The sequence below is a fragment of the Stenella coeruleoalba genome (assembly GCF_951394435.1).
Source record: "Stenella coeruleoalba genome assembly, chromosome: 11".
NCBI classification, from domain to species: Eukaryota; Metazoa; Chordata; class Mammalia; order Artiodactyla; family Delphinidae; genus Stenella; species Stenella coeruleoalba.
The window spans coordinates 30,328,361-30,341,217 of record NC_137157.1 but is presented as its reverse complement, the minus strand read 5'-3'; the positions used below and the strand labels follow the sequence as shown (position 1 = coordinate 30,341,217).

Genomic DNA, 12,857 nt, shown 5'->3' with positions numbered 1-12,857 from the left:
TTAATTATCTTCAGTTTTGAGAGAGAAAACTTATCTAAAGTTAGTGGCCATTTCCCTTTATTTTTCTTTCTGTAATAGAACTATTGCTAAATATATATCTACTCATAACTTGCATGATAAGATCTGGGGGATTGAGAAAGCAGAGATGGCAAGAGGGTCTTGTGATGAGTAATTTTTTGTAGAAAGAAGTAATACCCTACTTATAGTAATTTGGGGTAGAGTATTCTCTGCTAAGCAAGTACTATGAAATAATAGTCAGGAGTCCTGGCTGCCTCATGGTTTACTGGGATCATCCATCATAACTCTCAAAAGATATGATGTGAGAAAATAAAGTTCTGTGGTGTAAGCCACCAGTCTGTGGTATTTGGTTATGGCAGTCCAAGCAGACTAACACACATAGACACTTGAATATTTTTATTAAAAAAAAAAGCAGTTTGTTTATTTAGTTTGATTCTCTTAGGCAGACTATGTATTGAGATGTAATTTACATACCTTAAAACTCAATCATTTTAAGTGTTGCATTCAATGAGTTTTAGTAAGTGTTTACAGCTTTGAAACCATCACCAAAATCCAGTTTTAGAACAAATACATCATTTATCTATTTTTTAAAAAGGAATATAGTAAATATCAATGATGACCTCAGGTTTGATACAGCTGTTAATGAATATTAATGAATATAAATTTTGGGTCTTAAGAAACCAGAGTATGAGGTAACAGTAATTATGGGGGCACACATATTTATTGATGACTCACAATAATTGCTCACAAACTGACAATTGTACTATGAAAGTTATGCTAGCATCATAAAATGAAGTGGGTCTAGAGTTTTCTATGATTTGAAACAGCTTATATGGCATGGCGGTAGCTTTTTCTTAAAAAAAAAAAAAGCAAAACTCAATGGAAAAATCAATTGTTCCTCAAGCATTTTCCTTCTTTTCCTTCTAGCTGAGATTTCTGCATGAACTTGGGTTGATCTTGGAATTGATATTTTTCAAGAAAATAATTCACTTTGTCAAGATTTTACAAACAGCTAGTACAGAGTTGTACACTGTATACCACTGAAAATGGTAACCATTGAAAATTCTCTATGATTATAATATCTCCTTTGCATTCTAATTTTGTCCATTTGTGTACCTCTTTTATTATAGTCATAAGAAATTAGTCTATATTATTTTTCAAAGAATGTTGAATTTATCATTGATTTATTTTTTCTTATTTCTATGTTCTAATATCTTGAATTTAATGATATTTTTTATTCTTTTACTAAATAATAAATTACAGTAATATATTTGCCTCTATGTGTCATTTTGAGAAGCATTTTATAAGTCTGGATATGATCTTTTCATTATTTACTGTCTATTTTTTAAATCATGGGTTATTTCTTGGTCTAATCTTTTTTTATTTTTAAATAAGAGAGCTTTAAAACTTAATCTAAATGGTGATAGTTTAGAAAAAGTAGATTTTATAAAATACATGACGTAGTAAATAAAATCAAAGAAATCCTGAGCCAGATTTTCTGGATTCTCTCACAAATTTTGTCTATGTAGCTTTGTTATGTATTATAAAAAGTTCTGATAAAGCAGAGAATGACTAAGCAAACAAAGAACATTCTGCATAAATACTGTTAACACTTAGGGGTACATATGTTAAGATATTTTCCTATGTACTCACATACACATTTTTAAATGAAGGTATGAAATCATATATGTATAATATTTTATGTACATATTTATACTTGAATAAATATAGATCTATATATTCTTTTAAAGTATTTAATACATGAATATATTATAATTTATTTAACTACATCTTTCTTGATGAATATTTAGGTTGACTTAGGTATTTTGGTTTTATAAACAATAATACTAGATCTTTGGATATATATTTGTAACTTGTACAATATTTTTAGGATAAACACATGGATAATTGGATGCCAGTACAGTTTCTATTAATAATTATTTTTGATATTTGCTTTTACTTTTATGCAGTAGTGATTATAATAATTATCTCAATAATTCCATTTTTAATTGGTTTTGATGCTCATTGCTATCCCTCACCCTCTGTTTCTTTAATGTGGTTTCTCTATTTTCTTATTTTCCTCAGTATTACCTCAGTCCTTGGCTGATACAAGCTTTGGTTCTTAAAACTTTAGAAATACCACACTGTTGTCTTAAGATACTTAATATTGCAGAGAACTCTGAAGCCAGAATTCTTTTATTCCACATAAAACTGATTTTTTTCAAAATGAATACTTATAGGGATTTATTCATCTTTTAATAAAAATTTGCTACAATGTGTTTTTTTATGGCTCTCTTTTCATTATTTTTATAGAACAAAGCAAATCCTTTAATTTGAAGACTTACGTCTTCATTTCAGTCAGTAAAGTTTTCTTCTATTATGTTTTCAATTTTAATTTTGCTATTTTGGTTCAGGGTTCTTCAATAATACTAATTTATCTATTTATTAAATCTCTATTCTCTGGACTTTATTATCTTCACTTTTGTAAATTTTTCTTTTCATGTTTGGAGAAGACTTCTAAATTTTGACCTTAGTCACTAATTCAATATTTTTTTGTCTCAGTTTTGCTAATGATTAAGTTTTACTACAGCCTTCTATTTTAATTCAGCTTTTTCATTTCTAATATCATTTAAATATTACCTGATTCCAATTGTGTTTTTACATTTTTTATTATGTCACCCTTTTTGAATTCTATTCCTAATTCAAATGTTTCTTATCTTCTGTTGTCTTACTGAAAACATTGAGAAGTTTTCTCTTTCTTTTATTGTGGTAAGAATTTCCCTTGTGGGCTTCCCTGGTGGCGCAGTGGTTAAGAATCTGCCTGCCAATGCAGGGGACACAGGTTCAAGCACTGGCCCGGGAAGATCCCACATGCCGCAGAGCAACTAAGCCCATGTGCCACAACTACTGAGCCTGCGCTCTAGAGCCCACGAGCCACAACTACTGAGCCCACGCACCACAGCTACTGAAGCCTGCGTGCCTAGAGCCTGTGCTCCGCAACAAGAGAAGTCACGACAATAAGGAGCCTGCGCACCACAACGAAGAGTAGCCCCCACTCACAACTAGAGAAGGCCCGAGCACAGTAAGGAAGACCCAACACAGCCAAAAATAAAAACAAACAAATAAATTAATTAATTAAAAAAAAAAGAATTTCCCTTGTGCCAAAGAATCTGTAATAAGCCACTTCCAGTTGGGGAGCAGATTAATGTTCACAAGTCCTAGGCTATTCAAATGCTGCAGGTTGGCTGGATTGATATGGATTCTATGCCACTCAAAGTATCTGCTGATACTTTGAACCAAGGGAGTAAAAGTAAAACTAGAGTCCCCATGGTTAACTAACAGATTGTCCTTATTTTCATTTTTGCTCATAGTACCTTACTTGTTGAATCTATGATTCCAAGAGTGCAGTATATCTATTGTCACCACCACCTCTTCATCCTCTTCCTACACACACACACACACACACACACTCACACACACACTCCACACTTGCTTTTTGTGTTTTGGGAGTCTCATTTTCCAAAGAAAGGAAGGTAGTAATGAGGGCCAAATTGGGGTATAGTATGCTCTCTCCCTCCAAAGGTTACTTTTGTCCTGGAAGGGTTCCCTTGCTTGGTGTTCTGGCTAGTACTGATCTTGCATCTTTGATTCGGCATGATATACAGTGAAAGATAAATGAAAGCTCTTTCTATATTCTTTCATGTTGTCAATTTTCTCTATTTAAAGTGACTGTTATTATAATTTACAATTCACCTCCCTAGTTCCTGCAGTTAATGGAATTTTCTGTTTCTGGTGGTAGGATGATTGTCAGTTTTAGTTTTTGTTGTCATCAATTTTTGTCTTTCTTTTGCCTTCATAGGTATTTTTGCAAGCTGTTGGGATCATCTGCAGCCTGGACTGCTAATCAAGTGCCAATTTTTGAAATATATTCTTGAATTACAATTTTAAACATTGGTATATAGGTCACATCCTGGCATCTTAGTCATTTATCTGAATATCACCCTGATAAACTGAATTCCTGTCTTAGCAGACAGGAAGACCAGTATCCTCCTGTATTCTGGTGGCATAGTTTTATTCTTATTTAGGACTAAGAATAAGAAATAACTGAAATTAGTGGCTAATTACTGTGCAATTTAATATCAACTGTGACAAAATTGAATCAAGTTTTTTCAACAGCTATTCTTCAGGATTTAGATTGACCAGACTAATTAACTATTCAACAGGTCACTTCTTATAGTTATCACATTACAGTTATCAGTTCTTATAGTATATTTGTAACTAATTCATCTTTACTGGGCAAAAAGGATTTAATGTCACTCAAAATTGTATTTGGCTGGAAACAAGGTACTTAATGTTTAGATCAGCTATGTACTTATACCTACCTTGAAATTCTAGTTCTGTATTATCTATACTGTGATATATGATGAGCGGTTGGCCTTAGTCAAGTATTCATGGAGATATTTACTATGACGAAATGCTGCTTCTGTAGAAAATTTTAGCTCTATAGAGTTCCAGTAGGAAATGCAATAATTGGCACTGTCCCCAAGTGAGACTACAAACTGTTCTTCTTTTGGCAGACTCCTTCTCTGAATTTGTATGGGACAGTTGAGCACATGTAGAAGGAATTTGCTTTATGGGAGAGTATCAGTTATTTATTGCTGCATAACAAACTACCCCAACAGTTAGTAGCTTTAAACAACAATGATTTATTGAGCTCATAATTCTATAGGCTAGCAGTCTGGGCTAGGCTCAGCTAGGCAGTTATTTTGATCTCTGTGGCAATTGCTCATTTGTCTGCAGTCAGCTGCTGGCAGGTCAATTGAGAGTTGGCTGGCCTAAGATGACTTAACTCACAGGTCCAGCTGATGGTTCACTGTCAGGTTGGGCAATGGAGGACACCTGGGTCCATTGTCTCTTGCATCCAGTAGGCTAGACCAGGCTTATTCACATGGAAATACAGAGAGTTCCAGGTGAGAGGAAGAAAGCATGCGAGCTCTCCTGAGACCTAGACTAGGACCTGACGGAATGTTGCTTCTGCAGCATTCTACTGGCCAAAGCAACAGACAGTGTAGAGAAACCAACTATACCTCTTAAAGAGAGCATCTGCTAATTCACATGGCAAAGGGATAGGGATACAGAGAGGAGTGGATATTGTGACTATTTTTGCAAGCTATCAGAGAATTATATCTAATATGGAGGTGGCTTGATAAATCAGTAAGTGTATTAGTTTCCTAAGGCTGCTATATTACCACAACTCAGTTACTTCAAAACGACACACATTTACTCTTGTACAGTTCTGGAAGCCAGATATCTGAAATCAGTTTCACTGGCTGAATCAATGTGTCAGCATTCACCTAAAATTATATAAGACAATGTCAGCTTTGTCATGTGCAAATTTGGCACTAACAGAATATGGGTCTTCTTTCAGTTTAAGACATGGAACACTTATAGTCCACACATTCAACATTCACCCATTCATTCCATTCATTTATGAGCACCCAAAGAGCCAGGCATTATTATGCTAATCTAGATTCTAGAGATACAGCAGTGAACTAGAGTTTACATTTTTTTCTTTTAAAATCTTTTCTTGGGGCTTCCCTGGTGGCGCAGTGCTTGAGAGTCCGCCTGCCGATGCAGGGGACATGGGCTCGTGTCCCAGTCCGGAAAGATCCCACATGCTGCGGAGCGGCTGGGCCCGTGAGCCGTGGCCGCTGAGCATGCGCATCTGGAGCCTGTGCTCCACAACAGGAGAGGCCATCTTTTCTTTTCTTTTTTTTTAATTTATTTATTTATTTTTGGCTGCTTGGGTCTTCGTTGCTGCACGCAGTCTTTCTCTAGTTGCGGCGAGTGGAGGCTACTCTTTATTGTGGTGCACAGGCTTCTCACTGGGGTGGCTTCTCTTGTTGCGGAGCACTGACTCTAGGCACATGGGCTTCAGTAGTTGTGGCACGTAGGCTCAGTAGTTGTGGTTCGTGGGCTCTAGAGTGCAGGATCAGTAGTTGTGGTGCATGGCCTTAGTTGTTCCACGGCATGTGGGATCTTCCCGGACCAGGGCTTGAACCCGTGTCCCCTGCAATGGCAGGTGGATTTTTAACCTCTGGGCCACAAGGGAAGCCCTAGAGTTTACATTTTAAGTTGTACTGTCCAAGATGGCCAACAGCCACATGAAGCTATTGAACATTTGAATGTGGCTATTGGGTACCTGAAATGTGGGTACCTGAAATGTGGCTCATTTGAATTTCAGTGTGTTGCCAGTGTAAAATAAACCCTGGATTTTGAATACTTAGCATGAAAAAAGGAATGTTAAATATCTCATTAAATTTTTTAATTGGTTTCTATTGAAAGGGTAATATTTGAGGTATATTGAGTTAAATAAAACATACTACTAAAATTAATTTTTAAAATTAAAATTTCTTTTTACATTTTTTTAGTGAGGCAACTAGACAGTTTAAAATTACAAGTGTGAACTAATAAGAAACTGCTGTATAAAAATATAAATAAAATAAAATTCAAAAATTCAAAAAAAAATTACAAGTGTGGCTTGCATTTATGATTCACATTATATTTCTATTAGCACAATTCTAGAGGCTGGGAGACGAGAATAAATGAAATAACAGTAAACAGATTGAAAATGAAATCTAGTGATGCATGAGAGAGTATCTAAGTAGGCTTCTCTAGATTGGGTGGCCAAGGAGGAACTTGTTTGACTCTTCTGCTGAGACCTGAATTATATGAAAACACCAGTCACATAAAGGTTTTTGGGAAACATTCTCTCGGTAGAGGTAATAAAAAAAATATTTTCTAGGTAGAGGGTTTTTTTTCAAGTGTAGAACCCTAATGTGGGGAACAAGTTTGGCTGGTTAGAGGCATTTTATTTCTTTATGAAAATTCAGTGAGCAAGAAGAATAGTAGAGTAGGATAACACTGAAAGGTAGGAGTGGCCCAACTCATTATAAAGTCAATAGAAAGCTCAAACCCCAACATTTTGTTATTCAACTGCTTTTAAAATTCTGAATGAGATCATGAATATTTGAGAGAGAAGAAATGTAAGGGGAGTGTTACCAATGTAGCTGTGTGAACTGGGCAAGTTATTCACTTCTTTGCCTCAGTTTTCTCATCTGTAAAATGGGAATGGTAATAATTGTACTAACCACATAAAGTTTTTGTGAAGAATAAATGAGACAGTGCATGTACACACATTCTAAGTGATACATGCTGGCTGTGACCAGATTTGATTCCATATCAAGTTAGAGCATCAGAGAGACGGGTATATATTATTTGAATTACTTATAGAAATGCCTTCATAGGAATATAATGAAATATGCTCTCAGTTTCATCGATGGTAGCTCTATGTATAATATTTCTGCGTTTTCTATTAAACCATCTTTGCCTAATAGTCTATTAAACATTCCTTGTATAAGAGTCCATGTAAAAAATTTCTTCTGAGAATTTAGTACAAAGAAAATGTGTCTCCTGATGAATTAGTATATATCATTTTATTAGACATTAAGAAGTAAAAAAGAGGTTAAGAAAGTAAAAAAGAAAAAAAATCCTCATTATTTTCTCCCTTTCATATTGTATTGGCTGACAAGATTCTCATATTTATTTCTACTTGGTTTTGGGTTAGTGTAGGTTTATGAGATTTATGATATAATTACTTTCCATAGGCCAAATATATTGCTATAGACCTTCTTTCATTACTCTAATAGCTTATGACATGTGCATTTTATTACATACTACTTTAAATCATTCTAAAATAATTTAAGTCTAAATTTAATAAAATATATAAAACATTGTTTCTATGAGAAAATGCATTCCAAGTTTCACAGAACCAAGTTATAAAAGAATGTTTGGAACATAGCCCATTTACAAGTTCAGGAGTTCCTCATATATTTGGGGGGTATTCTAAAATATCTTATTAGATGTTTTCTCTAGAAGATGTAGTTCCTAAAAAAAGAAGCAGAATTTAAGATCCTGTTTTTTGGATGATACATGGTAAGCTTCAAAACAAAGAAGCTATGTGAATTTATCTTTGTATAAAAAATATTATTTGTTGAAGATAAACAAAAGCCACATAACAGTTTTTAAAATCTAAGGACATCTTTCCCAGAATTCATTCATTCATTCATTCATTCAATAGGTGCCTGTCAAAGGGCTATTTTGTACTAGGGTTGTAAATACAGAGATTAATGTGTCTGTGAGATGCCAGATAATGAAGGGCCTTGTATGGCAGACATGTTATAGAGTTAAAATTTCATCCTGGAGGCAATGGGGAGCCATTGAAGCATTTTAGGCACAAAAATGACATGAATCAGATTTGGTTTTTAGAATGGCCTTTGACAGCTGTTTTAGAGATGAATTAAGTGCTGATGGGGAAATGGGGGCAGGTGATTAGGTGGATCATACACAGGTGGACCAAATAAGGAGATTTTTCATAACAACCAGGAGAAACATTTTGAGAGTGGAAGTGAGCATGGGAAAAAAATGGGCCAAACAGAAGAAACATTTAGAAAGCAGAATTGAAAGGATTTGGCAGAATTGTCTGGAATGACTAAAGTTTCCAACTTCGGCAACAGAACAGATAATACTGGTATTCATGGCGACAGGGAGTCAATGATGTGAACCTTGGTGGGATTTAATACAATGCAATTGATTTGGGACATGTTGAAATTGCAGGACTGCTGAAGCATTTGTGGGTTTATTGATGGAGACAAAGATTTGGGAGACATTAAATCATTGATAGTCAATGAAGGCACAGGAGTAGATAAGATTTCTTAAAAGAGTGTGTAGATAGAAAAGCTTGTTGACAGTGGAACCGTGGGGAATAACAGCATTTAAGAGGGAGTTGTTCTAAGTGAGAATGAGTAAATGGGGAAATCCAGGAATGTGCCTTCCAAGGAGAGAGTTTTAAGGAAGGAGTTTATAATGTCAAATGCCAGAGAGAGGTCAAGTAAGATAAGGAATAAAAAGAATACTTTTGAAATTAGTATATGGTATTGGAAACTGGCAGGAACAAGTTTAGCAGAATAGAGGGCATGAAAACTGAGTCACAGTATGAAAAATGAATGAGGAATGAAGAATTGGAGACAACGAGTATAGACTTTAGGTTCTGAAAGGAAGGAAAGAGAGCAGTAGTTACAGGGGGATACAGGGAGGAGCCAGGATTGTTTTAATATTGGGACTGATGACTGTAATTTTATGTTGAGTAAACATACAAGTGAAGAGGGGGTATTTGATGGCAAAAAGTCCCCGATGTGGGAGGAGGAATGGGATTCAGAGTGCAGGTGGAGGAACGGTACTTTTCCACTTTAATTCCATTGAAACTTTATACAGCTCCACAACAATAGAGTAACTTATATGTGTCCTTCATCAATTAGTAATCTTCATTTATAACAAATGGGAACTTCAAGAAATGATTAATTTTCATCACACTCTCAAAAAGAATAATACCTACAGTCACAGCCCTCATAAACTCTCCAGAGTTCTGTTTTTCCTCTACTCATTCTTCAGATTTTATGTCTCATTAGGACTTGTTCTCCATTAATTCAACCAAAATTACGCTTGGTGTCAGGGATATGATGATGAATTAATGCAGTGCTGGCTTTTGAGACCCTCCAGATGCACACAGGCCCCAGCTAGGAGTTACTCTCAAGGTGCTTGTGATTGCTGCTGGCAATAGTAACATGATGGTGATATACTGATGATAATGATATGGTCCTTGGTCCATTTGTCCATTTAGTATGATTGTGACAAAATAAAGTGTCCACTTCTACTTTGCACATGCTGTTAGTAGAAGTTCCACAAAATAGTCCTATCGAATTCCTCTTAGGAAAAGAAAATGAAATAGTTCTAATAAAGCACAAATCAAATCTTCACACAAAAATGCTTTCAAGGGCATCAGTTTCTTTTGTTTTTTTTCACTATAATTGGATATCTTGAGGGTAAGGATGTTGTCTAAGACTTTCCTTTCAAGATGTGCTACACTGGGAAATGCAGTGTTTAGGATTCATGGTGCCTGGGGTCAACTAGTAATCAGCTGTGCAATTTACTAGCTGAGAGACCTTGAGTACATCATTTAATGGCATCTAGAAAATGAAGACCTGTCCTGCCTACCTCTTTATCTATCTATCTATCTATCTATCTCTTATCCATCTAACAATCCAATAAATGTGAAGATTCATTGTAACTTAAAAGGGCTGTGCAGATAGTTTGGGAGGATTCATGCCTAAAATTTTTCATTTAGGAACGATAATAACTTCCCAGTTTTGCCTAAACAAATTTGAGTTGGGTTTCTATCCTTTGTAACAGGAAGAATCCTGAATCAAGCAGTTGTTTCCTTCAGAATTCAGACACCTGCATCATCGGACAGTTCATCTGAACCACTGTGCAAGGGCCACAATGAAACCAACACAAAGAGAACACCTTCTGGGAGCAAGCACAGAGCCAGGTGCTTCCCCCAGGACTGTCTCTCCAAGTGCAAGGGTGGCAGTGTGTACCACACGTGATACTGGCTGTGGAAGCTGAGAAAAAAATTGTAACCATACCCTGCATGCATATGCTCAAACTGAATCTCTGATCGGGGAAGGACCAGATCTTCTGCCCCCTGCAGTAACACGGATGTGTTCTTGTTATGGGTAGAAAGAAATGCTCCTCACATTTATGAGGTTCAAGATTATTAGTTGAGGAAATAAATATGTGTATTAACTTGTAAAGTCAGGAATTTTGGTTGGTTTGGTGGAGCAGAATAGAAGTCAGACAGAAATGCAATCAGGTTTCGTTGTAGTAAATTAGCAGTTACAATCTTGTCCATGGTCAGTTGAGAAGGAACCATCCACGAGGGATGGCTCTCTTAAGAAACTGAATACCTTTGCTACTCAAGCCACTCTTTCAGCGGGCATTAATGATTGACAGTACATGTAGAATGATCTGAGTTATACATCCTTCTGTAATTAAAGTTTTCTTTTGCCCTCTCTTGGCTTCTGTGACTTGATACGTATTGCTCAACCTTACCTTGCCTGCATTTTTGGGTCCAGGAATTGGGAATAATATCAACAGCTTCTGTATTTTGAAAGAGCCTAGATCCTAGATATTAAGTCATCGGGCATTAACTTTTCTTAAGCACCTGGCAAAACATACCCACATAGATGCTTAACGAACAACAGCATTTGCCCTGAGCTTCTTGATCCCACAGGAAGGCTTTTGTGTTCATATACACCAAGTAATATGTACTTTAATTGGCCTACCCTTACCTATGTTGCTTCCTACTTTGGAAGCTTCATCTCTTTCCATATCACTTAAATAAGAAAATATAAATATTTACAAAGAAAATATAATTTCCCCTCAAAAAACGGTTCCTGTGGAATTAGACGATGATTATGCATCAATACGTTAGGACTTGCTGCCTGTCTTTCTTCAGACATGCCTGTTTTTTAATGCCTTGCCTAGTTTCATGGTTCATATAAATATTTACCAAGCAGCTACAGCTCTTAGATGGCTGTGTGCTTTTATCCTTCTGTCAAAGTCAGGTTCACCTCGGCATGTATTGTCTTATGTTCAACAGAGAGTGGGGCTGTTTTGATCATCTTATCTCTGTGAGCACGTACAGCTCACAGAGGGGTGGTTAAGAGTGAAGACTCTGGAATCCTACAGAGCAGGATCCAGACACCAGCTCTGCTTTATTCTGACTTTGAACCTGGGCAAGTCGCTTCAACCCTTTTAGCCTCAATTTCTTCATCTGTAAAACACTTGAACCTCTTCACTGTTGTAGGATTAAAGAAATTAATATAGGCAAATAGTTTAGCAGAGTGCCTTCTACAGAGTGATCACAGATAACTACTGCTGGTTATCATTTGTGCTTCAGGGATACAAAATGTTATGGCTTTTCCGGAATATAGTGGGATTTTGTCTCAAAGTTAAATCAGTGGTTCTCAACTGGGGGACAATTTTGCCCCCCCAAACCCTATCCCCACCCGGGGACATTTGGCAATGTCTGCAGACGGTTTTGGTCGTCTCACCTCCTCGGGGTGTCACGGGGAGGCTGCTACTGGCAACCGTGGGTAGACTAGAGGGATGTTTGGTTTCTAAACATTCTACAGTGCACAGGCAGACCCTGCCCCTCACCCTCCACCTTTCAGCAAGGAATCATCTGGTTCAAAATGTCAACAGTGCTGAGGTTGAGAAGCCCTGAAGTAAACGGAAAGGAATCCTTCCATAGGTGAGTCATGAATAAATCCTAATCTTGAAACCAGTCTATCAACAAGTGTTTGTTGCTCTTCTGCTCCAGGTATAATATCATCGCCTTCCAGCAGAGGAGCTTTTTACAGTTTATGTAACATCTTCACATATATTAATCTACTAATTCTGACAAAAATCCTAAAAAAACCCCAAGCAGGACTGGCATTAACCACTCCCGCCCTTACTTATTTATTTATTTTTCTCTTGCAGAGGAGGAGTTAGGCTGAGAGGTTGACTTTCTCGCCAAAACACAGATGGTAATTAAACCCAGAGTTTCAAATACAGTGCTTCTGCCACTCTCACATGCCCAGCATTGCATTTCTGTGGGGAAGGCAGGAGACATTTTAGACATGGGTCCTCCCCTAAGATTCTTACTCAATCCTTAAGAGATTGATACCCGTGAACACTTACTTATTTATACCTATTGGGCTATAATAAATGCACGTTCCCACCCCTATCCCCACCCCTTCAGTGTTAGAGAACACTGCAAAGCAGCTAACCTGAAAGCAGAGTGTTTTCTTCCTCCCGAATCTTAGAGGGCTCTTTTGCAACATAAATGTAGTTACTTGTCTGCAAAATCAGGGTGCTACCCTTCTTTACAATCT

The 12,857-nt window shown here is 36.6% G+C and overlaps 1 protein-coding gene across 4 annotated transcripts in view; it reads right to left on the bottom strand.

The window, feature by feature from the left end:
* Positions 1–12,857, bottom strand: part of ATP2B1 (ATPase plasma membrane Ca2+ transporting 1) — a 592,658-nt gene that overhangs the window by 199,596 nt on the left and 380,205 nt on the right. The gene's annotated exons all lie outside the window — the stretch shown is intronic.